We start from the raw sequence: 5,453 nt of genomic DNA, 5'->3' as shown, positions 1-5,453 counted from the left end.
TGTTTGCGAGTTGGCGAGGGACGCCATCTCACCACTGACTGTACGCAGTAATGCGTTTTCAGCTAAACTGAAGGTGGTGATGACGCTTTTTTTTGCCACAGGACAAACGCAGCAATGCTGATGATTTTGGCCCGTCACAACCATCAATAAGCCGAATAGTCATGGAAACAATTATGGCACTTCAGCTTCACAGCTCCACACATTTTCACACGTTTAATCAACTTCCCAACAACACCCCCATAATCCGACAGAAGCAAACACAATTCATGTAAATAGCCGGCTTCACAGGAGTAGTAGGCTCAATTGATGGCACTCATAAAGATATACTTTTGTATCTTTCATTTATTAATGCGTAGGTCGATATAATAATGTATTCTCTTAAATTCTTTATTGTTAAATGTGTGTTGAATATAAACTCCTCTTTCACCATTCAATGTGAATTTATCTCAAAATATTCTTAAAAAAGGAAATCTATTCAGTGATTGGTCCTTGGCTACATCGTCATCCAAAATCCTGTTTGCGGCACAGCAAAGTGTCGTGAATCAGCACTAAGACTGATACTTAAGATTTAGTCCTACACTTCACTGAAATTAGGACTATGATGCTTGATAACTAACTTTTAAGCCCAGCTTTAAGCCAAGAATTTCTTTACTCTTAAGTGTTCTTATGGGTAATTCTGAGAAGCTTGTTAAATACGGGCCCATGTCTTTAGCAGCCTTGAGGCCCAGTGGGATAGCATCACAGTTAAGAAGGGAGACCCGGCAGACTGACAGACCGACCGTGGCTGCAAAAATGAAGAAATATTACCTGTGGGTAAGGATTGTGAACCTAAAAGCCGGAGGCCATATATTATCCTGATAAGTCATGTCGACTGAAGCCCCACCACCTAATGACGGGAAACTGATAAGAAGCCATACCATGTCACCCGTGATGTAAAACAAAAATAGATTCAATTAATCATGTGAATTGCCATTAAAAGAAAAAAAGAAGATGATGGGACAGGCTTCAGCCAGGTGTGAGAACCTAATGAAGACTAATCAGTCTGTGAATCATTAGGATTTCAGTGGAAGTACATGAGATCTGACTGTGTTGGACTATCTTTAGGAATGGGACCCAAGTGTGTGAATGAATAGTATTTACAGTTGGCAATATAATTTTTATCATAGTATATATATATAGTATACAAAAATAATGTATTACAATCCAATAAATAATAGGCATCATGAAACTCTTTGCTGAGAGGGTCAGAGAACTTGATTCAATGCCAGCTTGGAAAAGACGCCTTAAAAATCTTTGTCAAGTGAATTAAGAGTAAGACAGATTGATGAGAATAGTTTATCAATAAACCATTACACAAAAAAAATCTCATTTAATTTAGGCACTGAAGAACATCAGATGCTGCACTGTCTTCCCATCTCAAAGCTTGTTAAGGTGGACTGACTTGCTTGGAGACATTGTCGATGCCCTCTGAAATGTGAAATTAATATCTGTATCTTTGGGCAAGTAAGGGGAGACAAGTCTAATTGTCTGCACACCAAGTCATTTATTATCAGATTTATGTCCAAAAGACTTTTTTCAGAACTAATAAACTAATAATTGTATAACCCAGTAAACTGGGTTTGTTCAGATTTTGCTGTAAAAAATGTAATCTTATAATACTTAATATTAGGGCTGGGTATCGAGTTCAATACTTTTTAGGCACCGACCAAATTGCCTCAATACCATCGAGTATCAAAAAATGTCTTTCGGTACCAAATTTTGATACCTAAAGGTTCTTGTTAACATCAATGAGCCAATAAGCATGCAGCATGCTTGATGTGCCCAAATCTAAAAGTGATTGTAATTGGCTGTGGTGATGTAAACACTAGTTCACGCCGGTTACGCACAGAGACGTGGCTTGTGGATGCAAAAAACGTGGAGAAAATCAAAAGTGCGACTACATTGTACCAGGTTTGATGCAACAGCAGGCGATGCAATATTTGCAATGTAGGCTAAGATAATTGCTGCCAAGAGCGTCAACACGACAAACCTGGTGAAGCCCTTGACTGTGCATAGAATAAACTTAAGAGCAGAAAGTTGCTCTATCTTTGACTGCAACAAGACAGAGCCGGAACAGTCATCGTCTCAGCGCTCTACTGCCACGAGCTTGCTTCAACATGCCCAACATACGAGCAGTGTTGGGCAGTAGGGTCGCTACTAGAGAATTTGAGTAAATGGCAATCACAAGATCGCTGACGTAATCTGCACTCTGCGCATGCGTTGGCGTCTGTAGCTACCTGTCGGAAGCTCCGTCTTAAACCGGACTCTTATCCAGTTTTAATCCACACTTTTTCGTTACATTTTTTATATCCTTTTTATTTAACTTAAGTTTTTAACTTAAGTTTTACGTGGGTTAAGGCTTTTAGTCATCCGACATGGATTTTAAGCTAGATGACCGTAAAAACGCTATCAACTCTACTAACCACAACAAAGCTCCAGCGGCTATGCTAGCCGAGATAACTCTGCCCCATGAGGACTGCACACTCCTTAAGAAAGCGAACAAAAAGATTGCTGATCTTATGGAAGACATCCGACGACTTTCAGAGGAACTCAAAGAGAAAGATTCCCTGCTGACTGGCTTTATGGATGTGGCTTCAGTACAAGCCAAACAGATTGTTTCCCTTAGCGCAACCGCCAACATCCAGGACACCGTGTTATGGGACCCCTCTAGCCTTCCCAGGCTTTCCTCCTGCTCGACTCCGAAGCATCAGTCAACCTGGGCTGAAGTGGCTGCAAGAGAGGCTCGGATGGGGCTACCTCTCCTCCGCACATCGGCCTCTCCAACCGCTATGCAGCGCTGTCTGACGACACTCTGGTTCATCCAGCAGATGCACCTGTGGCTTCGAGTCTCCCTGATACGGATCTCTTTTGGTGGACAGTGCCTGCCGACACTGTTGCATCTGATCTGAAAATCAGATTTTAACCGTCTTTTTAACTTTTTAAAGCAGTGTGGAAAGTCTGTTTTTATCTCTGTTCCCATTCCCACAGTTGGTCGCGGTGCTGGCCGCTTCAGTAGACTCCTTAGCCTCCACGACTGGCTCCAGTCCGCCTGCAGGGCTCACCGTGTGTTATGTGGATAATTTTAATATTTTCTGGCAAAGAAGGTCTCTTTTTAAGACAGACAGACTTCACCCAAACAAACGGGGCTCAGAAATGTTAGCTGCTCACATACAGCATGTGGTGCTAATCATGCTGGTGACTAATCATTCATGCAGCACACCTGGACACACCACCGCTCACTGAACAGATCTCTGCCTCACTGCCACAAACAACAGTCTCTACCTGCAGGCATGTAAAGCCGTCTGCTCCCAGCGCTGTTCCAAAGACTTCTATTCCTGTCATCATCACGCATAGACCAGTAAACCGAAATGTGCACATCCCACACAGAACTAATAGTAATCTCTTAAGGATTAGGACAACTGCACCAACTCCAGCACCTAGAACAAACTCATTTAAAATGGCTCTCTTCAATGTGAGATCACTTTCAAGTAAGACTTTTATCTTAAATGATTTTATCTTGTCTGCAAATCTAGATTTTATGTTTTTAACTGAATCATGGTTGCAAATGAATGACTATAGCCAGCTAGCTGAACTGTGTCCACCTCAATATGATTGTTTTAGTCAACCGAGGGTCAGTGGTCGTGGTGGTGAGCTAGTGAGCGTGTATAGGAAAAATTTAAAATGTCATCAAGTACGCTGTGATGAATTTAACTCCTTTGAAGTTCTCACTCTTAAACTTGGAGGGCTGCAACCTATCATATTTGTTATAATTTATCGACCCCCAAAACCGCCAGAAGGATTTTTATCAGAACTTCCTGAATTTTTATCTACTCTGGTTTTAAATTATGACAGAATTGTTCTTTGTGGCGATTTTAATATTCATGTTGATGACCCCACCAATGTTAATGCAAATGACTTTTTAAATATGGCCACTTCTTTTAACTTCAAACAACATGTCAAAGGGCAAACACATAACCGTGGTCATACACTGGACTTGGTTTTTACCCTGGGTGTCAGCATTTCCTCTGTGGAATTAGTGGACATGACCATATCTGACCACAGATGTATTGTTTTTAGCTGCGATTCGCCCGTTACTCATGCCGCCTCACCAAGCTCCGTGTGTTCTCGCATCTTTAATGAACAAAGTGTTTCAAAGTTTTGCGCATTCTTTCAGAGCCAAAGCCAACACCTGTCTGATTCCAACACCAACAATCTGGTCGATCACTTCAATCATATCTGCTTGTCGTCACTAAATATTACTGCTCCTCTAAAGGTTAGGCCTACGTCTAAAGCTAGTAAGCAACCCTGGACAAATGACAGCATTCGCAGCCTCAAAAGGGAATGCAGGAAAGCAGAGCACAGATGGAAAAAATCCGGTCTCCAAGTCCATTACCTCAGTCTGAAGGATTTATTAATTAACTACAATAACATGGTTAAGGATGCGAGAACACACTATTTTTCTGAACTCATTACTACACATAAACACAATCCCAGGTTTCTGTTTAAGACTGTGGATCAGCTGGTAAACCCAACCCCTCCTTGTGCCTCAGCTGGAAGTAATGATGACTGAATTGTTTTTATCTTATTTTACCAATAAGGTGGTGTCAATCAGAGCCTCTATTACCCCCGCGGCCTCTTACTCAGAGGTTCCTCACCAGCAACAAGAGAGTTTTAACCAGTTTTATCCCTTCGACTTGTCTGAGCTTTTAAAAACAGTATCACAAATGAGAGTGTCCTCCAGCCCACTTGATGTAATACCTACAAAGTTTTTACTGAAAGTAATAGACTCTGTTGGGCCCCATTTGATCTCTGTTTTCAACAGCTCCCTATCTACTGGTTGTGTCCCTGATTATTTTAAAACGGCTTGCGTGAACCCACTTTTAAAGAAACCTGGTTTAGATCCCTCCCTCCCACAAAATTTCAAAACTGACTTTATTGCAAAGATTCTAGAAAGAATTGTGTCCAAACAGCTGCTCACTGTGCTGGAAAATAACAAAACATTTGAAAAGTTTCAGTCTGGTTTCAGGAAGTACCACAGCACTGAGACTGCCCTGCTTAAAGTCACCAATGACCTTTTAATGTCTGCTGATGAAGGCATGTACTCAGTCCTGGTACTCCTGGACCTTAGCGCTGCTTTTGACACCATTGATCACAACATCACGTTAGACAGACTGAGGCACTGGGTGGGGATCTCTGGTACTGCCTTAGAATGGTTTTCATCCTACCTGTCAAATAGGAAGTTTTGCGTGTCTGTAAACAACTATGTCTCTTCGTTCTGTCCAGTTAAATATGGTGTGCCTCAGGGGTCGGTCTTAGGACCCATTTTGTTTTCCTTGTATCTGCTTCCCCTTGGACATATTATCCATAAACCTGGCATTTCTTTTCATATTTATGCTGATGACACACAAATATAC

Source organism: Micropterus dolomieu, linkage group LG12 (genome assembly GCF_021292245.1).
Source record: "Micropterus dolomieu isolate WLL.071019.BEF.003 ecotype Adirondacks linkage group LG12, ASM2129224v1, whole genome shotgun sequence".
In the NCBI taxonomy this organism is placed as follows: domain Eukaryota; kingdom Metazoa; phylum Chordata; class Actinopteri; order Centrarchiformes; family Centrarchidae; genus Micropterus; species Micropterus dolomieu.
The sequence above is the reverse complement of the archived record's forward strand: the minus strand, read 5'-3'. Positions refer to the sequence as shown.